This window comes from Enhydra lutris, unplaced genomic scaffold, assembly GCF_002288905.1.
Source record: "Enhydra lutris kenyoni isolate GAN:26980312 unplaced genomic scaffold, ASM228890v2 scaffoldscaffold31, whole genome shotgun sequence".
Taxonomy (NCBI): Eukaryota; Metazoa; Chordata; class Mammalia; order Carnivora; family Mustelidae; genus Enhydra; species Enhydra lutris.
In genome coordinates, this window is record NW_019154115.1 from 16,888,592 (window position 1) to 16,915,238 (window position 26,647).

Genomic DNA, 26,647 nt, shown 5'->3' on the forward strand with positions numbered 1-26,647 from the left:
TCCATATTCCCTATATTCTTATTCTACCTTTGTTCCCAACCTCCTCCCAACAAATAAAATCTCAATGACCTGATCAAAGCAGGTCTACAGTAAGGGAGCAGAGCCAAGATGAGGGTGATGCCCTTAAAGTAAGGACAAGGCCAGAGGACATGCTGGCTGGGTTGGTGGGATATTGGTGGAGGCCAGGTGGATGGAGGCAGTCTAACTGCCTAACTTATTGTCCAACACAATAAGTGGGAGCTCCCCATGGTGAGAGGGCTAATGGGACCACAGAGTTGTAAAGTGTTAGAAAACTGATGCGTAAGAGAGGTCAAGCGACAAGTGTGAGGTCATCACAAAGTTAATGGCCAAGCCAGGGGCCCATCCCACTGTCCACAAAGCCACTAAGTAGTTATAGAAGTCAAGACCGTGCTTAGTGCCCTTCAGGTTTGAGCCTAGAAATGCTTTGCTCTGGGAACCAATACAGTAACCATGAAATGGTGTCCCTCCCAATGGCAGGTGGCCCTGAGCCAGCTTCTCTGAGTGCTCCAAGGGCAGGGAAGGGCAGCAGCCTTCTGTTTGCCATCTCAGTTCAGATGGGCAAGGCAGGTGGGCAGCTCTAAGTCCCCGGAGACTACCCAGGGGTCGCCCCCTTCTGGGGTCCTCTCACTCTTCTTCCATCATTTTCCACAAGTGCCCCATGTTTTCTCACCCACAATACCCACTTCTTAAGACAGAACTCAGAAAGTGTTCAGGTTCAGTTTAATGGCTTAATAAGGGAGCACCATACTCCACAGGCAGGATGTACTCTCTTAGTGGCTCTGGGGTAAGAGTTATGCACAATGAAATTCTCCAGATATTTGCCTCAACCTCAGAAAATAGCATCACATCTGAACCACTCCATTCCTAGAATAATTCTCAGTGAGAGAACCGTCAAAATAAACCTAAGTGGAAAAAAAAAAAAGTCAAGTAGAGCAAGCAAGGAATAGATATGCCAACACTTAAATAGCATTCTATGGCAACCACCTTAGAGACGTCACCAGACACATATTCCCGTAACTCTCCATCCCCTCATCCTCCATTCACTCAGTGCTGCCTGAGTGTCTGCTCTGTGCCAGGCCGTGTGCGAAAGAATAAGGGGCAGGGACCCTTATATGTGAGATCTCTAACACAGCTGGTCCCCTGGAGCTACTTTGGGCCTCAGGGACACTGGGTCCCTCAGTTGGAGGCAGCAAACACCTGACAAAGCTTCCAGTCCCAGGCAACTGTAAATCTCAATGTCAGGACGGCCATGTTTTTCTTTTCTCAGACATCTCAGGGGCCTGGCGTCAGCAGCCTTCCGGGCAGACAGGGCTCACTCCTTCCAGCTGACTGATGGGGAAACCAAAGCTTAAGGATTTTAAGCATTTTGTTTAAGCTCACAGAACATAGATGTGGAGGTACAGAATTTTTGTAAAGCTGAGAGAAATATTTCTAAGTCACCTTGAGAAAGTTCCCCCTCTTTGACTTATGAGGGAAACAGAGGCATTTTTCTGTATGACATGACTTAAAAATTCCTCAAAATCTCAAAAAAAGCAAATGAGTGTCTGCTTTTCCTGGTTGAGTTTTCTCCTTGTTGAGAGCAACTATGGCCATGAGAGGTGACTGGGGGGGTCAGTCCTAATATACAGGCCATTTCCTCCCACCAAAAGCAGGTATTTTGAGAGTGGGTGAATAATGAAGCCAAACACCAAACACCACCACTCATCTCCCCTCTCTTCCTGGGGGAGGGGTCCTCCATTCAACCTGCCTCGGGAGTCCAAGGGGAGCCCAAGGAGAGCTTAGGCCACTGATGCCCTTCTTGGTAGACCATTACTGGAAAGAGGGGAGAATAGCTCCATGAGGGCCAGCCCCTAGGCTGAGAGGTTTGGGCAGCAAAAGCAGCACTCCAGCACAGACAGGCCTGGACTCAGGAAACTTACGCTGTCCCCTGGGGCAAGTGGCTACCTGCTCTGAGCATCAGTTTCCTCACCTGTAAAATGGGAATCATGACTTCCTACTAGGGACTCGTGGTGACTGGAAATATCTGCGATGCTGGCCCACAGTCAGGTCTAATGGATGATAGCTCTTCTAACTGTTACCAGTTTACTGCTCCTCTGAAGGTCAAGCTAGAGGCACCATGGAAGTCACTGATCTACATGGTCAGCAGTGTGTGGCCAGGGAGTCGGTGTCATTTTTAAAGTCCTCCTCATGATTCTAGTGCATAGCTAGATGCAGGGATATCTTTGTCCTAAGCAGTTAACCAACTCTCTTGACCCTTCGAGGAGTGGTTCTCAACTGGCTGTACACGGGAATTACCCAGGGGATTCCAAAACTGGCTGCCTGGGTCTCATCCCCAGAGATTCCCATCTCCTGGGTCTGGGAGGGCTGCCGTCTGGGAACTGAGATATTTAAAAACCTCCCAGGTGACTGGTGCAGGCGGGGGCTGAGAAACCCACTTACCACAGTCTTCTGATTCTCTGCATTTTACGGAAGAAGAACCCGTACTGCTATTACTCATTTTATTCCTTGTCCTTTTCAGTATTCATTACCCTCTCCCTTGGTTCTTTGATCTGACATTCAAGGGAAGGAGGATGGGGAGTACGGGAGGGAGGGAGAGGAGTGTTGTCTCTCCCACTAGGGCCATTTCTGTCTGACAGGTCTGGTGCTGAACTGCTCCAAATCAAGACAGAAGATGACCCTAGGCTTTGGGGGTACCAGGAGTAGAAGTTTACATTCAGGCTCACCCTGGTCACTGTATCCACAGCAAATGCAAAAATCAGAGTGGGGGTGTAAAAAAAAAAATCAGAGCAGAGATGCCTCTCTGTTATGCTCTGTTGACTCATGGATGGGCCCTCATCTGTCCATTTGGATGTTCCAAAGCCAGGGGTTCAGGCCACACAGCACAGAAGTTGCCCAGCTAGGCTATGAGGGCAAAGGGTAGGCAGTGAGGGCCTCTCTAGGCCAGGTTAGGTTAGGACAGAGCCACCCGGGGTGCCATCCAGAGAGAGAACAGAGAGGAGCCACTTATTAGCCAATCTCTAATGAAAATCATTACCCATATTAAATCAGAAATTCTGGGAAAGCTGAAACATTGACACACACGTGCAAAGCATGCATATTCCAATCCTCCTGCCTCCCCCTTCCCCTCCCCTGCAACATTGCAGTCAATACCCAACCCATGGTCTCACGCTGCAAAGGGCCGGCAGTCTCCTGCTCCTGCCATCAGAGCCTCATGGGCTTGGGCAAGGCACTGCCTTCTTGGTTTGTGTTTCTCCACCTGCCCCCTGAGGTCTCACCTCAGAAAGCTTCAGTCAGAAAACTCCAAAGAGTCCATGACAAACTGAACAGAAGTAAAGACTTTCCCTTTATTCTCCATGTGGGTTCTAGTCAGAGCCCTACCACCGACCTGAGACAGCTCAACTCCCTGGGCTTCAATTTCCTCCCTTGTCAAGCAGGGGTGAGAAACCTTGGCCTGGCCATGTCACAAGAGAAGTCATAAATGGTGCCTGAGAAAGGACTTTATCATCTAGCACTGTAGAAGGGCAGGAGGCATGGGGCAGAGTGTGTGTGTGTGTGTGTGTCTGCGTGCGTGTGCGTGTGTGTGACTCTGAGCCTGGGGCTGGATTGAAGTCACGTAGCATGGTTTAGTGACAGACATGCAATCCACCAGACACAAACTAGCCTCCATAATTCTGCAAGCACACTCTCCTGTAATTAAGTCAGGAACACACCCCTCTTCCCAGCCAGAGGACTCAGTTCCTCACTCACTCAGCACCCCAGAAAGATGGAGGAGCCTGCATAAAGAGCGAGACAGATGGGCCTCGTTCAGCAACTCAGCAGGGCCCAGGGTGGTACTCCACAAGGATGTCCTATTGTCTGCCCAGGAATCAGATGAAAAGGCATAAACCTAGAACAGTCTCTCGGTGCTGAAAACCATGTTATCTCTCCAACACCAGCTTCTCAATTTCATGAAGAGCCCGGCTCGATCACCCCCAAATTCTTCACTGCCAAAGAAGAACATCCTGAACGTGACCCAGATCTCACACCATTTAGATTTTATACAGCAATGTGGATACCACAACATTGATATCCAGCTTTTCTCTTTATAAGCTAATTTTATATTTATTTTCTCTTTTAATATTTGAAGGTCTCCTTCATAGTTCCATTTCACAGAAAAGGAAACAGAAGCTTAGGGAAGAAACTTGGTGGTTGGGCCAGGGAGCCAGCCCTGAGAGCTGGGCTAGGACACAAAACCACATCTACTGACTCTAGCTTCAGTAGTATACCAAGCAGTGGGGAGAGGGGCCCACTCCAGAAAAGAGAAGTATTTCATCACTGATATTATTTAGAATTGCACAGGGACAGTGAAAATTAAAAAGCAGACTTTTTTTTTTTTTAATTTTATTGTTGGTGTTCATTTTCAAAAGAAAATGCACCAATCATGACCTGCCTCAAGGAGACCAAATCCCCAGCCCACACACCCCTATCTTCCATGGAAAGCAGCAGCCAACCAGACTTGCTCTGGCACACTGCTAAACATGTTTTGTAAGGTCTAGGAACAGAGCAGACCTAACTCAGTTCCTTTCTCAGTCAACTGTAAAGTGTCCATGAGTTTAGTAGTCTGACCCAAAGTCACCAGTTTATTAAGGGAGAAATGAGGCAGGGCTTCCTAGAACGTAAACCCAGGGACGAGATGCCATGTGTGTGGAGTGGTAGTGAATGGGAAGTGTTCCAAGGAACAGGGATGTGGAGACCCCGTTCCTCCTCCTACTTCCCCCAAAGGGTCACTGTAGTTCCTCTTCCCACACTGCAGAACAATAAGCCACCATTCCTTTGGAATTACCCTGCAAGTTTTCAGGGTCAAGGAGCAGGTATAATGCTTAGATGCTTCCAGTCAAGACCTTCCCAAAGGTAGCCCAGCAGGTGGGGGAACAGGCCCTTGAGTTAACATATCTCCAAGGCATGGGCCATGGGGCATCTGGGGGGCTCAGTTGGCTAAGCATCTGACTCTTGATTTTGGCTCAGGTCATGATCTCAGGGTCCTGGGATCAAGCCCCACGTCAGGCACTGTGCTCAGCATGGAGTCTGCTTGAGGAATTTGCTTGAGGTTCTCTCTCTCTCCCTCTGCCCCTCCCCAATATGTTCTCTCTTTCTCTCTCTCTCTCTCAAAATAAATAAATTAAAAAACAACAACAAAAAAAGGCATGGGCCAGGAGCACGTCAAATCTGTAGTCAGTAGGAACCAGATGAGCCTGATTCCAGAGGACACACACCCCATTCCCACAGCAACAGCCTGTCTGGGGATGGTGTCATGGAGCCCCCCATCCTCTCCTATCTGCTTGACCACCTTTGACTGTGGAGCCTCTGTGGCTGCCCCTGCCTCTTATCTCCCTCCCATTACCAACACATCTAAACCCTAGTCAGGCCACTTCTAAGTCCCATGAACAAGATCCTTGTCATTGTCTTGGCACTCAACCTATTCTTATCTCCTCTACCCTAGCCCAGGATATAGAGTCCAAAGATCTGCATTCTACTTCTGGTTCTACCTTCAGTAAATCACATCCCTTGTGTGTAATATAGACATAAGAATGTCCCAGTCTCACCAGATTGTAACAAGAATGAAATGAGACTGTGTATGAAAGCACTATGTGAAACATAACTTCTCCGTGCAAGTAAATTCTTTTTTCTTTTCAGCCAATAGACTCTGGTCCCCACGTTTCCCCAGCCTATCCTTGAAACTGATTCAGCCCCAATGAACTGGATCCTCAGATCCCAGCTTAAAAATAGATAATGCTGGGGAGGGCCATGGCAGATGAAAAGCAGGGTTCCTGTGTGATGCCCGCATCCAGGAAGACAGAAGACACCTGGGACATAGTTACATAGTTACTCAAGGGCGAGGCAAGAAATTAGAGAGCCAGGAATCCAAAATAGGGCGAAGAAATATAGAGTTGCCAGAAGTCAGAGCAGGAAGCAGGTCAGAATTCTGGGCCACAGAGATAAGGGTAAGGAGCAAAAATTTACCAAAAGCCAGGTGGGCAGTGCATCAGGAACTAGGTGGACAAGCAAGGAGTACGAGGCACCCAGGAGCAGCCTCCAAGCCAGTCTGAGGTGAGTGGAGACTCTGGAGTGGACAGAAACATCAGCACCAGAAGTGCAAACACCAGAGCACCCAGAGCCCTTCAAATGTCTGTTTCTGCCAGCTGGCAAGACAAGCCTGCGGGCTGATGAACCCATTTCTCCTCTCTGACCATGTTGCCAATGTCTTCATAGTCTTCTGACATCGGTGCTTAAAATTTATGTGAAGTGTGGAACCCTCTCTCCAATACATCTTGCCCAGAAGCCCAATATGTAAAAAAGATAAAAAGCGGTACTTCTTTTTGGGAGGAGGGACACTGGGAGCCCACTGACTCAGAGCCCACACCCTATGCCTAACAGGCTTCGTAGAACCCTGAGAGCTCCAGGAAACACAACTGGAGAAGCACCCTGTACAACGTGAAAACATGCCCTTTGCTGGTCCCCAAACATTTCCAAACTGTAAGTGGGAGAAAAAAAGAGAGCGAGCGAGAGATAAGCAGAAAACATAGACGCTTCTCAAAATTATCTAGTCTTTCAAGAAGTCACTCCACCCAAGCCAAGCTCAGAGTCAACAGTAAGGAATACACAGAGGATAAGAATCAGGGACCAGATCAGGGAGCTGAGCCCTGACCTACCAGTGGTCTCCATCCACAGAGTCACAGGTGTCTGCTCATGCTGGCCAATGGCAGCTGGGTTTGCAGGTTAGCTTACTTGATTCCCTGAAGGCTAACTTCCTTCCTCTGGCCTGTTTTGTTTGCTCTTTTTTTTTTTTTTTTTTTTAAATCCTGTCAGAAAAAAAACTCCTAAAGCATGAAAAGGAAGGAATTGTTGAGCACAGCCAAGTCAGGCTGAGGTATGATTACTTTTCAGAATCTATTTTTAAGTATAACCACATTTTGGTGTTGTCAAATGAACCTGAGCCCACAAGACCAAGACGTTAAGTAAGTGAGACCTGGTTTAAGCTGGACTTGGCTATACAGAGAACAGTTTTGACTGAAAATACAGCTCAGTGTCCTCTGGCATAACCCCTGGTGTAGAGTCTAGGCTCTGGATGCCGACATGATGTGGGTTACATAATATAGTGTTGGGCTTGGAGCCTTCCACACACTCATCTCCTATCTCCTCAACCCCACAACCCCCCACCATCCATCTGAGGGCCCATTCCTGTCTGCATCCCTTCTCTCATTCATTCCTCCATTCCTCACTTGTCAATCAGTGTCCTGAGTGCTCTAAGCGTAACACATTCCACAACTTGAAGGACTTATAGTCAACTGGGGAGATCAAACACACATTAAGGAAAAAAGAAACATGGCATGGGTGTGTGTAAGAGGAACATGCATCATGGTCAAGTGAGTGGGCAAACAGAAGCTGCAGAGAAGGACAACTACCACCTGACAGGGAGAGGGGTCAGGAAGAGCCTTGTGCAGCTGGCAGGATTCGAACCAGGCCTAGCAGAAAAAGCTGGATCCAGACAGGCAAAGGGAAAACAGTTCACCAAAGCTGGAAAAGCAGAGAGGGGGACACAAATGCTGTATTCTATGGAGGCCCCAAGTCACCACCTCTCTACCTCACTTCCTTGCTGGCGAGTGGCCACTTTGTTGAGAATATACATCACAAGGCTATGCTTGCCCTTTCCTCTCCTCTGTGGGAGCGGAAGGAAGGCAAGAGTAAGAGGTCAGCAGACAACGATGTTCACTTGGGCTGGGCCCCCTTCTCACCACCTGGTTCCTGACAATCAGATGTACGTTTGATTTGTGAAAGAAATTCCACAGAATGGGTCAGCTAGCTCGATCCTAGAAATGTCAGCCCATTGGCCTTCAGAGCCTGGCAAAGCCCAAGAGACTGGACCATAAGAGATGAGAACTTAAGTGTGAGCTCACTGTGCAGAGCAAGAACGGCACAGCCAAGGAAGACAGAAAATCCAAGATGGCTGAGGTTCTGCCATTCCTGTGGGGGTACAAGTTCATCCTCAAGAAAGGGCGAAATAAGCAGTTTATCTTCTAGAATCCCCTTGAGTGCAGAGTTCTGTGCCTATCCTGTCTTCTGTGAATGTTCACCTCCCCATGGCCCACATCGCTCTGGGATCCTTTCCATAACTCACAGAAAGTGTTAAAGGATTCCCAAGGGTTCATCTGACCTCCTTCCAAAGCAACACATTCACATTTTAACAGCGTCCTTGACCAAGGGGGACTTTAAGGTGGCAGGTTTAGGACCACAGTGGGCAAGTGGAGAAATTCCTTGGAGATAAAAAGTTCTTTCCACTTTCCTAAAATTCACACCAAATAAGTGGCTCTACAGAGAACTGACTATGTGTGTCTGTGTATGTGAATGTGGGTGTGTGAACAAATCATGACCAGTTATTTCTTGCTGGCTCTCTTCTGTACCTCTGGATCCTATTTTTTTTTTTTTTTTTTTAGATTTTTAAAATTTATTTGAAAGAGAGAGAGAGAATGAGCAGGGAGGAGGGGCAGAGGGAGAGGGAAAAGCAGATTCCCCGCTGAGCAGGGAGCCCGAGGCGGGGCTCCATCCCAGGAGCCTGAGATCATGACCTGAGCCAAAGGCAGACGCTTAACCAGCTGAGCCACCCAGGCGTCCCTGTCCCCCTGGATCTTAATGTCCTAGGAATTCTTGTTGTAACTTCTTCATTGATACACTCAGTTCCTTGCCATTCTCTGTTTCTCAGAATTTCAGTGAATTTTTTCTCCCAAAGTTTGCTTCCTTGCCATTACTTGACAATGGCCCAGATCACATCTCCCAAACACTCAGGGCTGACTGTGGACAGAGCACAAGTTTAGGAGTCCTGGCTCTGTTACCAACTACCAAGTTCTCTTCTCTCTTGGGGCCTCAGTTTTCTTCTCTGAAAAATGAAGAGTTAGACCAGATGTCTCGTTCAGGTCCGCAGGGATGGAGGTAGCTCCATCCCAGCTGGCCCTCTTAGGATTCTCTGATGCAGGTCAGTAAGTCACATGGATCTATCCTTTTGAGATATAGATGGTGACTTCTCAGTTTCCCACAACATAGGGCCCAGCCATGCGCTGAGGCTACTGAGAATTATCAGTCCTGTGTTAACCAAATAAATTTCCAAAGAAAGAAGAGAATTAGGGTTTTGGGCAAGAAAACCAGATCTCAGGCACTCTTAGCAAATGCCCCTATACCATCTTTATATCCAGCAAAATGCTGAACACACCAAAGGCCAAAGGCATGTCTATAGCAAATGATCTAGACCTTAGCCCTTCACGGCTAACCAGCCCCTAAGAACCTCGAGAGTAAGAACTCTCACAGACCCCACTCAGCACTCAGCACACAGCAGGGAGGCAGCCAGGGCTTGCAGAAAGGAAAATTTTTTTCATTTAAAAAAATTTTCTATTTAAATTCCATTTAGTTAATATGTACCATATTATTAGTTTCAGGGATAGAATTTAGTGATTCATCAGTTGCATATAACACCCAGTGCTCATTACATCAAGTGCCCTCCTTAATGTCCATCACCCAGTTAGCCCAACCCACACCCACCTTCCCTCCAGCAAGGGGGACTGTTTCCTACAGTTAAGAGTCTCTTATGGTTTCCCTCCCTCTCTGTTTTTGTCTAATTTTATTTTTCCTTCCCTTCCCCTATGTTCATCTGTTTTAGTTCTTAAATTTCACACAGAGTGAAATCATATGTATTTGTCTTTCGCTGACTTATTCCGCTTAGCCTCATACCCTCTAGTTCTATCCACGTCACTGCAAATGGTAAGGTATCATTAATTTTTGATGGCTGAGTAACAATCCATCTTAAATATATACCACATCTTCCTTATCCATTTATCTGTCAATGGACATCTGGGCTTTTTCTGTATTTTGGCTATCGTGGACATCGCTGCTATCAACTTTGGGGTGCATGTGCCCCTTTGAATCACTATGTTTGTATCCTGTGGATAAACACCTAGCAGTGCAATTACTGGGTCGTAGGGTAGTTCTGTTTTGAACTTTCTGAGGAACCTCCATACTGTTTTCCAACCTCCAAACGGGCTGCACCAGTTTGCGTTCCCACCAACAGTGTAAGAGCGTTCCTCTCTCTCTGCATCCAAATGGCTAACAGACCCATGAAAAAAAGCTCAACATCACTTGGCATCAGGGAAACACAAACCAAAACCACAATGGGATACCACCTCACACAAAGACTAAAATTAACAACTCAGGAAACAACAGATGTCAGCGAGGATGCAGAGATTGGAGAAAGGAAGATTTAAATGGAGGCAGCAGGAAGTGTGGTGAAGTGATCACCCACAGCCAGCCCTCAATGTAGCAGGAGCATTACTGGCAGAGTCACTTAAAAAAGAACATGTTCCTGGTATTTTTTTTTTTTTTATTACAAAAGCAGCATGTTCATTATCTAAGAGAAAAGAAAGCAAACACAGAAAAGCACAAAGAGGAGGCTAAAAACCTCCTTAATCACGACTTCCTGAGACAATCATTGTTATTTGGTGTCTGCTCTCTGGATTTTTTTCAGTGCATCACATAGTATTTTCTATTGGTTTCTTAATTTTTTTAATATAACAGGAATGATACCTTAAGTACTATTTTGGAACCTGCTTTTTTACATGCTTCACTTAACAATATATCCACTTCACATTTCCCTACATAATTAAAAATTCCTTGACTACCTGATTTTAAATGGCTACCTAATAACCCATTTTACAGATAAACTATGGTTTTAAAAGCAAATTCTTAATTTTGGACATCTATTTTACCTCCAACTGCTAATGTAATTAATAACACTGTTCTAAATACCCTTACATATAAATCTTTGTATATGTCCCTGATTTTCTTTCCTTAAGATAAATTCCAGGAAATAGAGTCCTTAGCCAAAGGTTATGTACAATTTTAAGGTTTTTCATGCTGACAAATTATTCTCCAAAAAAGACTGTGCTACTAAGATTCCTAACAGCCATAAATATTGTCAACCCCTGCATTTCCCACTATATGCATCTCGCCAAATACCGGCTCATTACTTTTTTCGGCTTTACCATCTAGATACTCGAAAGATGATATCGCATTTGTTGTTTTAACCTGAATGAAGTTAATTAACTTGTAAAAAGAAGGTAATTGACTTGTAATTGATTATTAGTGAGAATGAACATCTCTCCTATGTTTATGGGTGATCTGAACTGCATACTCATATATGCTTTGCTAATTTTTCTACTGGAGTGTTGGCCTTTCTCTTAGTGTTTACGAAAGCTCTTTATGTACTTGTGGTATTCATTTGTCACATACATTACAAAGATCTTCCCCAACTGATTGAATTGTCTACAGAGGAGTTTCAGGTCTTCTCAGCATCAAGGTGGTGTTAACCAGTTTTTCCCCTTTACCTCTCCCTCCCCCTGTCACTTCAATCACCCAGATGCTGTGCTTTAGGGGCACCATGAAGGGAAGAGGCTTGAGCCCTGGGGTGAAACTCTTCACTTGGTTGGTTACCTAGGGACCTGATTCAGGCTATACCTTCAGACTCACTGAGCAGGCCCAGAAGAACCACCGCCATCTCTCATCCCCCACACGTGCTCCTTTCCTCAAAGTCACCTCACTTTTCCTCCTGGCAATGCCCCCTCCCCACTGACTGCAGGAAGGCATAGCATCTCAGAGTGATGCCATGTCCAAATGCAGAGTGGGCCTGGTGCCCCCTACAGGGGCCACAGCTGCGGGGTGGCTGGCACAACAGACCTTGAGGGACACAAAGCATCTCTCCTGCCCCCCAATTATCCATTATGTCATTTAGCATCCTTTGTCCCTGGATACGCCTAATGGCTTTCTTTCAGAAATCAGCTCCATGAAGATGTCTGGCTACCCTGAAAAACTGATACCCTTCCTCATTTCAGAAAATGAAAATGACATTACCTTATTTCCTTTTTGTTATCTTTGTGGTCAGTGATGACCACTGTGAGGGCCTAGATCTTGGGTGTATTTCCTTCCTCCTTCCTTCACTCCAGTGGTTCTCAGACTTGAGGGTGTTTCAGAATTATCTGGGGAGCTTGTTTAAAATAGATGCCCACTTGTGCTCTCACTCTGTCTATAAATAAATACATATATAAATATAGAACTAGATAGATAAATAAATAAATAAATAAATAAAATCATTTTTTAAAATGTGGAGCCTGGGTGGCTCAGTCAGTTCAGCGCCCAATTCTTGGTTTCGGCTCAGGTCATGACCTCATGGGTTGTGAGATCAAGTGCCCTGCCAGGCTCTGCACTCAGCATGAAGCCTACTTGGGATTCTCTCTCTCCCTCTGCCCCTCCCTCTGCTCTAAATAAACAAACAAACAAATAAAGTCTTTCAAATGCAGATCCCCAGGCCTTACCACAGATTTGATAAATCATAATCTTTGGAGGGCATCTGGCTTTTGGATCTTCTACTTTCATTTTCCAATTCTGTCTATGTGCCTCTTATCCTATGTTGTCTCCAACCGCAACACACATGAACAAGAAGAACTAACTGTAAGTGGTTCTGTGTCACCATCCCTCCAGCAAAAGAAAGACAGTGAGCTGGGGAGCACACCTGCAAAGACAGAACTCAGCCTGTTTCACAGCCTCCAAACTGTTAAAGGTCCAAGACAGAACCACCCAAACACTTAAGGTTCATCCCAATAGCCAAGATGATGGATCTCAGAGAAGGAGCCATTTCCCACAGGAATAAAATGGGGACGCTTCCATCCCCCTTCTGTCCCCAGCTCACAGGTGGCCCATCCCCTCTTCCCCACCCTCAAATGGATTTGACTTTAGGTCCACACCCAGTCTCCCACAAGCCTGGAGGTAGGGTGGGGGTGGAGGAACAGGTCCAAGGCCTCTTAGAAACAGATTTCTCTCTCAACCCTCCTCCCACCCCTCCCTGTCTCCCCAACAGAAGCCAGAAAACTGCTGGGCAAGTGGCTCAGCGTTGAGGCTTTGCCACCTCCTGTCATCACCAACCCCAATTACCAGCTACCCGGCGCCCTCGAGGCTGCCACTCCTTCTCAATTCCTCTAACTCGGCTGCTCTAAGTCGGCCTGGCACGTTGCCTCTGAACCTAATTGTCAGAACACAGGAAGCGTACGGGTCACATCTAATGTGATTCATTTTTACCTCCGTCAGGCCAAATTGCAATCTAGAACAGTCCCCCAACCCAAGGCCTCTTCCCTCTAGAAATCCACCCACATGGCCTCCCTCACCAGCTGCTTCAGTGCGGCCTTGTCCATGCGCATGTGACCCATGGGCCAGAGGTTAGCCAGCAGCGCTCTGAGGGAGCAGGGGGCTCGGATCTAGGAAGGACCCCCGGAGGACACCAGCCTGGTTCCGTTACTAGCTGGCTCTGGAGACTTGTGTGGTTTCTTAAGTTCTCCGTGCCTCTGTCTCTTCCTCAGTAAGATGTTATGACAGCTACCTCCCAGATGAGGATTACCCATATTGACAGATCTAAGGGCTCAGAACAGCTTGTGCCGTATGGTAAACATACAAACATGGAGGTCAGAAATACGACCTCAGTTTTAGCTCTCTGGGCTTCAGTTTCCTCACCTGCAAAATGGAAAGAATACACTTACGTTGCAGGACTGCTGAGAGATCTTAATTAGAGAAATACAAGGAGCCTGGCATAACCTTCTTGCCGGTGAACAGTTTCTGATTGTGAAGGATGAATAAATCAGACAAGGAATATCCTGATTCAGAGCAGATGTTTTCCCCCATGGTTGCAGGCTGCCCTTTCTTGCCCCCCAGGATCTCATAAAATCACTTCTACCCTTAGGGAAACAGGCCAACAGAGCAGTCACCCGTCCCCACAAGGGCCCCACATGTGTCCCACACGGGCCGCAGACTGGCCAGACGGGTACATTCTTGGCTTATCTTGAGAGCTGGCAGATTCCAGCTTTCCCTCCAGAGTAGAGTGAGAAGCCAGGCCACGTCTTGACCCATCAGAGCTCAGGACAGCCAGGGGACAGACCGTCTCCCTTGGGTCTTCTGCCACTGTACCATTTCCTGCAGGTCAGGGCTCTGTGGGGTATTCTGCTGGATGCTGGGTCTGGCTGGTGAGCTTTATTTACACACAGAGGAGGGTCCCCGGATCACCAGAGCTCTCTACCTGGGTCCCTGGGTCTCTGGTGGGTGGCCCACCCCCAGAGAAGACCCTGGGGAATTGCCAGGGAGTGCAGGCAAGAGGGCTGCCATTGTCATGACTGTGGCAACAGGTGCCCTCTATGTACCCAACACAGCATTCACCACAGTTCTTCCTGCCCTGGGCTAGTCTGAGTGTCTACTTGCCTGAATCCCACCTGCCATGCCTTCCTCCCATCCTTCGGAGATATAAACTCCTAAGAGGCAGGGACGGCAGTGTCTTGCTCACTGTTGTGCTTCTGACATTTATCAATGCTCAGTGCACGTGAGTCGTGTAACTGAGTCTGGAGTGTAGGCACCAGGGACACCGAGAGGCAGCGGGAGCAAGAGGCAAGTCCCGACTCATGTAAGAACCACAACATATTCGAAGAAGGCACCCTCACAAATCTCTTTTCTAAACATGCTCTGTGTCTCCTCTCCCGTGCTCTCTGAGGACAGAACTGTTTGTCAAGCCCCTCTTTACCTCCAGGATGCCTAAGATCACATGGGGTACACAGTAGGCGCCTCTTTGACACACACTAAACTCAGCTCAGGAGCATTTCATGTATAGTCTGCTGACAACCCACCCAGTCCCCTCTCTGTTTTGTAAGGAACTTACTCATGATCCCAGCGGCAAGTAAGATGGAAAGTAATTTGGTCAATTCCCCTTCCCCTCCAGCCGAGGAATTATCTGACCAGGCTGGGACCAGGGTCCAGGCGGATCCACAGGCTAGGTGTCAGACCCCACCCTGGCCAGGGCACAGCTGGGGAGTGGGAGGGACCGTCCTGCTTCCACAGCTGCCAACAGCTGCTTCTCACGAACTGCAGGGTCAAACCACAGGGGAGAGGAAGGACCCCTCTGACAGTTGAGGAAACACTCAGAGCTTGTCCAAGGTCACAGAGCAATTCACACAGGAGCGGCCTGAGACCCTGGGTCTCTCAGCACCTGTTCGGTGACTTTCTAGGATGGCAAGTATTTCCAAACTTTTTCTGGTAGCAGAGCTCTTTTTCTTTTCATTCTTTCTTTCTTAAATTTTTAGCAAAGTAAGACCTATGACCGTAGCTAAATAAAAAAGAAATTGCGCACAAGGCCTTAGAGTAGAATCGCGTGCGCACGCACACACACACACACACAGGAAAGCCCCATAAGACTCAGCGGGAAACGACACACCATACCCTCTACAGCGAACTTCCCTTTACAATGCAGCCTCCTGCTTTTCGCTACAGAAGCAGAGAGAACTTTGCTCCTTGCAGGGACACCCCAGCAACCAGGTATGCCTGAGTTGTTTCCCCACGGCTCCTCCCATACTCAGACTCCTGAGGTATCAATATCCATAGCAAAAGAGACCTCTACAAAGCCCCAGGCTTTCCTGTGGCTGGGGCTCTGGTGAGACAGAAGTAGGAGTCCACCTGCGTCACAGCTCATAAAAACATAAGTAACTAATGGTTAGTTCACTTAGCAGTCACGCAGGCCTAAATTAGTTGAATTAGATTACTTTCCTACCAACTGGCAGAATTCAGCTCTGCTGGGGAAGAAAAAGGAAATTTTGATGCAAACGAGAAGAAGGGGTGAACTGGGAGTGGGGAGAATTGGGGTACTCAGGAGAAAGCCGAACAAGATGGGCCCTGCAGTGGAGGTGTTTTGGGTGCCAGAGGTCAGCATGAGGGCACCCAGAGTTGGCAAGCTGAGACTAGAGGGTGACAAAATGTGTTAGAGGGATGCAGAAAGAAGCGGGGGGAGTATCCCGATTGCTTACTCCTCAGTCCTTCCCTTCTCCAAAACACTTTAAGTTCACATTTTTCAACCACCTCCAGGACTGGCAAAGTTAAAAGTTCTGGTCTGCACTGCATTATGATTCGACTGTTGACCTTTGGATGCTGAAGGTGGGAACTGGCTCATTCTGCTCCTCTAGATCACTGCCCAGCCATGAGGAAATGCAGCTCGTCACCTAGATAGGACAGTTACCCTCTGAGATGGTGCAATCTCCTTCCTTCCTCCTCCTTCCCCCAAGCACTCATAAGGCACATTTTCTTCCTCCAAAATGCAGAGCAAAGACACAGCCCGGGAAGATAACAGCCTGCTCCAGATGGGGATAGGAAGGAAAGAGGGGCAGACAGTTGTAATCACAGCTCTCAACACAACCTTCCTGGAAATCTCCCTCCCAGGGCCCTGGGCTGCACTTCCTCTCCTTTGCTCACCACTGAACCCTGTACCCCCGAGAACATTGCTCCTCATAGTGAGAACTTTGGACCAGCAGCATTAACTTCACCCGGAGGTGGTTAGAAAAGCAGAATTTCTGACCCCATGCCAGCACTACTGAATTAGAATCCGCATGTCAACATGACCTCCCATGTGAGTCACCCACATATTAAAGTTTGAGAAGCAGTACTTTAGAAAAACTTACAGCAAGCCCCCAGTCTACTACTTAATGGAATCCTGGGTACCCCAAAATTCATTTCATCGAGAAGGTTCTGGACCTTTTTGCTGGAAATCTGGACCTAGAAGACTGTTTCATACTTTGGTAAAGGCAGAATGGTGAGCAAACACAAATTAATAAATATCCATTGAATGACTTCTTTCTTGAATGATAATAATAAACGAGAAAGAGTAGCATTATGATTTACAAAGTGGCTTTATGTGTCTTCTCTTATTTCATATTCACCAAATCCCTAAGAAGACCCTGGGGACAGGTATTTCTGACTCCGATTTACAGACGAGGAGCCAAGCCCAGGGGTCTTGGAGAGAATGACACCAACAGCCTCCAATGTCACACTTAGGAGCCAGATCTGGTGGAAAGATCACAGCTCAGCACGGACTAACCATACATAGTGTTTGGAGGGAAGGATGACCTGATTTTAAAAAATGTTTTAGTAACAAAGTTCATCAGAAATTCCTTTTTTATTTGGGCATTCTTGTTGAGAATATGAATCAGCTTTACCTTCCCTGGTAATGAATAATATCCTGTATATGTGCTTTGATCAAATATGTTTTTAAAGATTAACAGATCTTGAAAGGTCTTCAAGTTCTCCCACTGTCATGTCTTCAATAGCATCTATCACAGTAATCTGCATGTAACTGTCAGTAAATATTTTGAATGAATGAATGGTAGATATATAGATGTGGCAAATTTGTCAGAACATATCTTTTCATCTGTCATTGGAGAAGGCTGTAAACTGACCTATAGGTGTGAGAAACTGGGGCCTTACCCCTAAAATATGAACTAGATTCCTGATACCATCTTGTTTTCTTTTAATCTGCCTATTTAAAAGGTCACACATATATACATGCTCATAATTCCACTTGGCAGAGGATTATAGTTAAATGAAGTTTCATAGAATGAGACCATAATGTGTCCAATTGTCTCATAAGGTTTGCAGTCTGGCACAGAAGGCAATTTCCAGGAAGGAGCTTCAGGACTATTTTCAGAATTGACAGCATCCTTGGAAGATTCTCCAGTTTATTTAAAAACAACAACCGATCGTTCATTATTTTGTAGTTATATCTTGCTCTATTTACAAAGACTTTTCACTCTTTTTAAAAAATAACAGCTACCATTTATTTCCTGCTATATTTTTTTTTCAGGAAAAACTCATTTTTTATAAAGATTTTATTTATCTATTTGACAGAGAGATCACAAGTAGGCAGAAGGCAGGCAGAGAGAGATTGTGGGGGTGGGGGGAGCAGGCTCTCTGCTGAGCAGAGAGCCTGATGCGGGGCTCAATCCCAGGACCCTGAGATCACGACCTGAGCCGAAGGCAGAGGCTTAACCCACTGAGCCACCCAGGCACCCCTCTTGCTATATTCTAAGCACCATTCTAGAATATATTAACTCACTGGGTCCTCTTAGTGATCCCATCAGGGAGGTATCATAATTGTCCCATTTACAGATAAGGCAGCTCCTGGAGCTCAGAGAGGGGAAGTAATTTCCCAGTCACACAGCTAGGAAGGGGCAAAGCTGGAATTTAAACCCAAAAGAACTGGCTCCAGAGCCTTACTCCTGACCTCGATGACCTCATCTTGAGTTGGTGGGAAACTGGTAAGAAATGGAGTCAGCAGCCTGGGGAAAGATGATGAGACAGGAGGCCAGGATCTTGACCACTTTGAAAACCAAGCAGGACTGAGTTTGATCCATTCTTGAACATCACCAGAGTGTGCTGGGAACATGGCCATGACAGAGCTATCAACCCAAGTTTTCACTTACTTGTTCCACAGAAACAAATGTCACCAGTGGACCCCTGAACCTGAATGCTCCTTTCTACCTCAGTCACAGGTGATTGGAGACTTTTAGGGCAGGCCTGCGGAAGCAGAGCACCCATCCTGAGACCTGACAGCCACTTGTCTACAGCTGGGATGTGGGATCCCAAGAATCACGTGGCCTGGGATCTGGTAGCGGCTCCCTTGAGAGAGCTGTCATACTCGGGATAAGTCATAAACTCTGTGAGCCTCTGCTTCCTCTTCTGTAAAATGAGGGTAACCCCTGCCTACAGGAGGCTGCTATGAGGCTCACACATGACGATGGAAGCAAACACACTTTGTAAACTGCAAAAGGCCATGCAGACACACAGACCAGCTCCCTGGGTCTCACGCACAGGCAGTGAGCCGCCATTGGTAAGAGTTCGGGCGCCTCGGCCCCCACAGTGCATTTCTTTAAAGTAGTATTCCTTACAGTTCTGGAGCTTTTTAACAGAGAATCATCCAGCTAATGAAATGGAGCAGAGGATGTGTGTTGGTGGGGGGGGGGTGTGCGCGTGCACGTGCCTGTTGCTGGAGGTGGTGAGGTGGTGGGGTAGGGTTATGGCCAAATCCCTTATCAACTCATCCAAAGCAGGAATTCGTAAGAGTGGGACCTAGGCTGGGAGGCCAAGGAGGGCAGGGATGAATGCAGGGAGGTGAGATGGGGAGGAACTGTCCTTGGGAGAGAAGATTGGGCCTTCCTGCTTTAGGAATACGGACAAACCCTGCTGGCTCTCCTCAGCTCCCCCCAGGTCACATACCCAGATTCTGTTACTCTTCAGTGACTGAGTGTTAAAACTCAGAAGACCAATACCACCAAAGAGTGTGAAATCAACCCAAATTCATGGAAATGTTTAGTGACTGTGCCCCACTATAGCCAGTGCCATTGCTGGCAGAGACCTAGATATACATTGTAGACTGTAAAGTAAGATCCTTACAGGACATCCAATGCTTCCAGCATGGAACTCCTGAGGGAGTTCCACAACCCGGGTTTAATCTACATGATGGAAGAGTAAATCAGTCATCCTCTCTGGACCTTAGTTGCCTCGTTTCGGTTTTTGTTTTCTAAATTTATTTATTTAGTTAAAGAGAATAAGAGAGTGAGCATGGGGGCGCCTGGGTGGCTCAGTGGGTTAAAGCCTCTGCCTTCAGCTCAGGTCATGATTCCAGGATCCTGGGATCGAGCCCCGCATCAGGCTCTGCTCAGCGGGGAGCCTGCTTCCCTTCCTCTCTCTCTGCTTGCCTCTCTGCCTACTTGTGATCTCTGTCTGTCAAATAAATAAATAAAATCTTCAAGAAAAAAAAAAAAAAAGAGAGTGAGCACGGTGGGGAGGAACAGAGGGAGAAAGAGAATCTCAAGCAGATTCCCCGCTGAGTGCAGAGCCCGATATGGGGCTTGATCCCACGACCCTGAGATCATGACCTGAGCTGAAATCAAGGGTTGAATGCTTAATCGATAGAGCCACCCAGGCACCACTAGTTGTCTCATTTTAAATGAGATGACTGACATAGATCCAGTCTTCAAACTTCTCAACTAGTAAAGCCCAACATGTAAAACGAATAGAAACAGAAATTCTAGGTGTGGAGAAGCCACATACTCAATCCCCCATTCCCTTTCCCCTGTGGTGGCCCTGGTCAGTGGGCAGGGGGAGCCATGGCTCTAAGGAGCACAGCTTGAAAATCGCTAGGTCAGATGGACTCTACGTTCCCGTCTATCTCTAGCCTATGGGACTCCGTGATTTATCCTGGGAGCTGGTGACAAATGTCAGGGTGAACTAGGAGCCAAAGTGATTCTTATGGTCAATTCTGGCAACCAGGCTACACAGGAAATTGGTCAAGCTTGGAGCTGGGGGATTCACAAAGTTAAACAGATACGGCTTGCAGTGGCCCATGGAGAATTCATCCCTTGGGTGAGCTAACTTGCCACTGTGCCAGTTCCCTAATCTTTAAAATAAGGTTATCTATCTTCCTTACAGAACAACCCCAAATAATATAGAGAGGTACTCCCCTCTCCATGAGACAGAGCAAAATTCCCTTCCCCTTGAGTGTGGGCCAGACTCAGTGACTCACGAACAGAGCATGGAAAGGGAAAAACAGTGACCTTCCAGTGGAGAAACCTGGCTGACACCATCTTAACTGAGTCATCAAGATTAACAACACCAGTGATAAGTCATGCTGATGCCAGGTACCCCCTACTAGCAGGTGATAAGAAGGGTACTTCACCTTTGTGGCATTCTTCCCTCCCACCCCCAGTCCAGAATGTCATGAGGAAAACATCAGACAAACCGAAACTGAGAGACATTCTGCAAATATCTGATCAGTACTCCTCCAGCTCCTCAAGATCATGAAAAACAAAGACAGAAATAGTCACAGACCAGAATTCCTTTGTCCCCTGTATCTCCTATAAGTTAGTAGTTGGGTCTAGAGGTTTGCTCAGATTCAGGTTTGAATTTCCAGCAAAACTCCATAGGTGATTCTGTGTCTAAGGAGACATGACAGCTAATGCACAGTGGAATCATAGAGGAGACCCTGGAATGGAAAAAAGAACCTAATGGAAAGACTAGTGAAAGCCACAGGAAGTCTGGAGTGTACTTAATAATAACATACCAATGCTGGTTCCTTAGTTTTGAAAACTATACCAGGGGTATGCAAGATGTCATTAGAATTAGATGGAATTGGGTGAGAGGTATCCAGGAACTCTCTGTGCTTATATTTATAACTTTTTTGTAAATCTTAATCTGTAATCTAAAAAATTTCAGAATAATAGGATCTACCTTATAGAGTTGTGATGATCCAATGAACAAAGGGCATAGAACAGCATGTAATATACAGAAGATCCTCTACCGATACTAATTACTCTTATTATCACTACTACTTTGTGCCAACCCAGAAAATCGTCCTATTCTATTTCATGTTCTATTGTACTAGAGTTCATTTGGTTTGCAAATATTTAATAACACCTGTGACACCAAGACTTTGTGGCACATCTTCTGAATAAGGTTTCTGAATCAACTTGGGGGTTAAGCAGTCCCATAAAAGTTTTTGTCCAATCTCATTAAAACCAAATTTTTCTAATTTCCACAATTATCAGTTCATAGCCATCTCATTTCATGCCTACCTACCCTCCACTCTGCTGGAGTATCTCAAAGCAAATCCCGGATATAATTTTATGTCATCTGTAAATATTTCAGTATGTGTGTCTCCAAGGCAAGAGCTCTTTTTAAAGAACTATAGCCACAGTACCTATCACACTTTTTAAAATAACAATAATTCTTAAATATCATCAATATCTTGTTGGTGCCAATATTTCCCCTATGGTGTCATAAGGATTTTTCAAAGTTTGTTTCATCAAATCAAAATCCAAATAAGGTCCATACACTGCAACTGATTGAAAATGTCCTTAAATCTTTTAATCTATAGGTCTTCTCCTCTCCTCCCCTTTCCCTGCTTTATACACACACACACTTCTCTCTTTCCGTCTCTCTCTTTTTCTTAAAATTCATTTGCTGAAAATACTAGGTCTTGTGTCTGGCAGAGTTTTCCAGTTCTGGATTTTGCTGACCATAGTGTTGCTGAACATGTTCCTCTGTCCCCTGTATTTCCTACAAAGTAGAACCTGGGTCTAGACATTTGATCAGAATGAAGTTTGAGTTTCTGGCAAACTGCATAGGTGCTTCCATCAGGAGGTATATACATGCATGGCTGTCTCTCTCTCTGTAACATCAGCAACTTTTGGTGACCAACACCTAGAGCCATTCATTCAAAGTGGGGGAGGGAATTCATTTTCTAAAAAATTATCATCACTGGGGCACCTGGATGGCTCAGTTGGTTGAGAGTCCAGCTCTTGATTTCAGCTCAGGTCATGCTCTCAGGGCTGTGAGATCATGCCCCGCATCAGGCTCTGCACTGGGAATGAAGCCTGCTTAAGATTCATTCTCTCTCTCTCTCTCTCTCTCTCTCTCTCTTTCTCTCTCTCTCTGGATTCCTGGGTGGCTCAGTCAGTTAAGTGTCTCCCTTTGGCTAAGGTCATGATCCCAGGGTCCTGGGATCAAGTCCTACATTGGGCTCCTTGCTCAGCAGGTAACCTTCTTTCTCCCTCTGCCTGTCACTCCCCCACTTGTGAGCACTCTATCTCTAACAAATAAATAAAATCTTTAAAGATTTTCTCTCTCTCTCTCTCTCTCCTTCTGACACTCTTCTCCTCTGGAAAAAAAAAAAAATCATCATTCTCATCCCATGATTGGCCTCATGCTGATACCTTTGCTTGGATGAGACAGCTTTTTAGACCAGTAGAATGTTCTGAGGGTTTGGAGCTCCTTAGTGGGGTATAGGCTTTCAAAGCTGTTACTGCACCATTGGCATGGGGTCGAAGTCAGAGTCTCTACTGACCGGTTTGGTGGGGTCTTCCCCTCAGCTTTGATCAAAACAATCACATGGTAGGCTCCAAGGTTCAGCATAGGCTCTGGGGGTGCGTATAGGCTCTTTTTCACAGGGTCTCACAAATGCACTGGGCATGGGCAGAACTGCCTCCCGCATCAGCCAAGGCACAACCCAAGACATGACTCTGAAAGCCACACCCTCCCTTTCAGCAGCCACAAGTTGTTTTTTGACCTCACATTCTTGGCTTCAGGGCCAAAATAATGATGACTTCTCTTTCTTTCCTTTGAAACATTAATTCCTTCTACTCCCATAACTCCTCGTAGATGAGGCTTTCAAGAGCTTTCAAAACACTTTCTTACCTAATCCTCCCACCACTTAAGTGTGTAAGGAAGGTGACTCCAGAGAGCTCCACTCCCCAGGCAGGGAAACTAAGCCCAAAGAGCTTGGCTGGACTTTTTGCTGTCCTGCTCTGGCCTAAGGCCTGCGCTTCAGATCTTGTCTACACCAAGAAAAAGACATGTCTTTGGAGTAAGTCCAATACCCACCCCCAAGGGATCTTCCTACCTGTGGTACCGGAGGAACTAAGAGGCTCTCAGCAAGACGGGTTCCAGTCAGCTCACAGCAAATTATCCAGCTAGATTTCCCCCAAATAGCAGCAATTGCAAGCACTTGTCCTACTCTCAGGCTGTGTGTGTGATGCCATGTGTTTTGATCAGGGGTTTAGTAAACACAGTCACCACAGATATTGGAAACAAGAGCAGAAGTATTATCCTCCCTTGACTTAAATCCCAGCTGCCAGTACAGAAATACCACATGCAGCTCAGGAAAGCTATGCAGGTGCTGGAGAAAATGGAGAAAGGGATGCCCGAAACAGCCCAGGAGGCGGGAGGACAGCCACGTGCCCTCCCACGAAGGGAACGGGCTTGTACCGATCTGCCCAGAGTCCCTCATGCTTGAGGCCAACAGCAAACACTAGGAGACAGATGGCCAAGGTGGAGGCGGGAGGGGGGATAAAAACAAGAAATTATCTTGCCCACAAAGGAAGGGAAGTGAACACAAGGACTGGATCCAGGAGTAGAACCAGACCCAGCCCACGTAAATCTCTGCAGTGTGGGCAAAACCAACCTGCCCAGCATGGCTCTGCCTGCGCCCTCTCCTGGCATCCCAACAAGAGGGCTTCAGCACCAACTTACACTGGGAGATCCCAGCCCACCATGCGGGTCCACCCGGCTCCCCCACAGCCAGCCCTGACCCCTCTGTTACCATAGCAGCACCTGCCACCAAGGTCTGTACCAACCCGAATCGGACCCATACAGCTTTTGCCAGTTTACTGAAAACAGACCAGAGTCATAGAATCAGCTCTTAGCAACAGAGGCCCCAGGCTTTCAGGGTGACTGATCAGGGAGCAGGAGACACCAATACAACTTCTCTCCTCATATCATGTCCTGGTTTATACAATACATGTCAGCCCCTGACACTCCCCAGCTGAGGATGTGCCATCCCTATGTCAGGACCCTCAAGGGAAGCCACAAACCCCCAAAGCAGGACAGAGCCAACCAAGGAAATTGTCCGAGATCTCCCCGTGCTCAATAAAACTTGGCAACCTCATGGAGCCATGGAAATAAAGGGAGCTTCTCACCATCACCCCTTACTTTACAGATGGGGCCACCAAGGCCCAGCAGAGGGAATGGCCTTGCCCAAGTCCCCTGTTCTCCCAGGCAGTGACAGATCCCGGACCAGACAGGTCTCCTGACCAGCATCCCAGGTCTCTCTCATCTCCAGCACGCCTCAGGTTTCAGACAGCCCAGACCTGGCGCCTGCATGGGGAAGGCCAGGCAGCTGGGAGAGGAGAAGGCCAAATCCAGATTACATCAATCTCGCAGGTCGCCAAGAAGGAAGTGGAGACTATTCTTCCTTCCCACCCACACGGAGCCCAGTGCAAACTAGTAGCCTGGCTCCAGGTAGCCACTGAAAATGCAGGAGGCTCAAAAGCTGAAAACCAGGGGTGGGCCCATCCCCACTTCCTCATGCTCATCATCACATGACCCTTTCTCACATATCCCCCAAATGAGGGGAAGGCATAAGATCCCTTCAGCTTACCATGTGGCCAACCCAATGCCCCCAAGTTCTCCCTCAGCAATCCTATCATGGCTACCTGTCTCCTACTTACACCTGTCCAAGAGGTCCGCCTCCTCCTAGTTCCAGCCAGAGCTTTCTATCCCTCTTTAGGGGATAGAAAGTTGGCAGCCCCCTCCTCCAGGCAGCCTTCTCTGTCTCCTGAAGCCCTTCCCCTGATCTCCCAGCCCTGGATAAAGTTGGTGCTAGGAAGGAAGGCAGAGGAATCATCATAGAAGCCGTGTGTTTGCTTTGTCTGGGATTCCTCCTAACTCCCTAGAACAGTTCTCTGATGGGTCTATTAACAGTTACCTAATTTCAGTGGTTTGCTGTTAATGTTGAAAAGTGTCCAAGAGTAAGACCAAGAGGGCGCCTGGGTGGCTCAGTGGGTTAAGCCTCTGCCTTCGGCTCAAGTCATGATCTCGGGGTCCTGGGATGGAGTCCCACATTGGGCTCTCTACTTGGCAGGGAGCCTGATTCCTTCTCTCTCTCTCTCTGCCTGCCTCTCTGCCTACTTTCTCTCTGTCAAATAAATAAATAAAATCTTAAAAAAAAAAAAAAGACCAAGAGTCCTACTTCCTGGCACATCCAAAAGCTTGGCACATGCAGGAGTGTTTGATAAATGCCATTTAGCACTGTGTATCTGGTAGAACCTAAATGACCATCAGTTGGATAAATAAAATGTGTTATGTCCATATACTGGAATATTATTTGGCAATTAAAAGGAATGAGGTTTTTGATGCATGCTAAACATGGATGAGTCTTTTTTTTTTTTTTTAAGATTTTATTTATTTGACAGATTGAGACACAGCTTGAGAGGGAACATAAGCAGGGGAGCGGGAAAGGGAGAAGCAGGCTGCCCCCTGAGCAGGGAGCACAATGCGGGGCTCGATCCCAGGACCCTGGGATCATGACCTGAGCCAAAGGCAGATGCTTAACAACTGAGCCACCCAGGTGCCCAACGTGTACCAGGTGCCAAGACAATGAGTCTTAAAAAACATTATGAGAAGTAAAAGAAGCCAGTCATAAAACACCACATATTGTATGGTTCCATTATATAAGATGACCAGAATAGGCAAATCCATAAAGACAAAATTAGATTCATGGTTGTCTAGGGCTAGCAGAATGGGGAGACTTGAGGAATGATTCTTAATAGGAACAGGATTTCTATTTCGGGGTGATAAAATGTTCTAAAATTGATTGTGGTGATGCTGTAACTCTAAATATACTAAAAGCCATTAACTTGTGTAACTCTAGATGTTGAATTGTATGGTAGGTGAATTATATTACTTAAAGGGATTAAAAAAAAGAGGAACTATAAAAATACTCACATTACTTTACTGGGTGATGTCAATTAAAGAAGTAGGTATTTATGAAACACTTCCACACACATCTGTCCTGGGTCCTATCCCAGCACCCTGTACAGTCACTATTCTCACCATCTTACAGATCAGGAAGTTGAGGCTCAAGGAGTTGAGGTCCCATTGCTAACTAGCCACAGACCTGGAACCAAAAAATCAGATGATCTGAGTCCAGGTAAAATCTTCTCTAGGAATGCCAGGTATGAAGAGACTTTGAAAGAAAAAACACAGCTTCACACACAAGGAAAAGCTGAAAACAAACAAAACGCCTTCCGGAGGCACCTTGGTGGCTCAGCCAGTTAAGCGTCTGCCTTCAGCTCAGGTCATGATACCAAGGTCCTGGGATCGAGCCCCACATCTGGCTCCCTGCTCAGCGGAGAGTTTGGTT

General features: G+C 46.8%; 1 protein-coding gene across 2 annotated transcripts in view; it reads right to left on the reverse strand.

Moving 5' to 3' along the window:
- LOC111153261 (death associated protein kinase 2) overlaps positions 1-26,647 on the reverse strand; it is a 118,174-nt gene that overhangs the window by 53,583 nt on the left and 37,944 nt on the right. The window lies entirely within an intron of this gene.